The sequence below is a fragment of the Rhinoderma darwinii genome, chromosome 5 (assembly GCF_050947455.1).
Source record: "Rhinoderma darwinii isolate aRhiDar2 chromosome 5, aRhiDar2.hap1, whole genome shotgun sequence".
Lineage (NCBI taxonomy): Eukaryota > Metazoa > Chordata > Amphibia > Anura > Rhinodermatidae > Rhinoderma > Rhinoderma darwinii.
The window spans coordinates 124,708,435-124,708,634 of NC_134691.1; positions in this window are offsets into that span (position 1 = coordinate 124,708,435).

Sequence of the window (200 nt, forward strand, 5' to 3'; positions counted from 1 at the left end):
CTCCCTGCAACAAAAGATATTGTGCGAGTATGTGTTCCTATGTGACCTTTCCCCTTGGCTCTGTGATAATGCTTCCTTACTGTTCCATCGCTGAAAGGCCCCATAGCCCATTGCTAAACCCCCCCCCCCCGGCTTAAGGGAAGAAATATCCATGTCCTCCCCACCACCCCCCGGCTAGGCTGAATGTAGCTTGCTGGCAC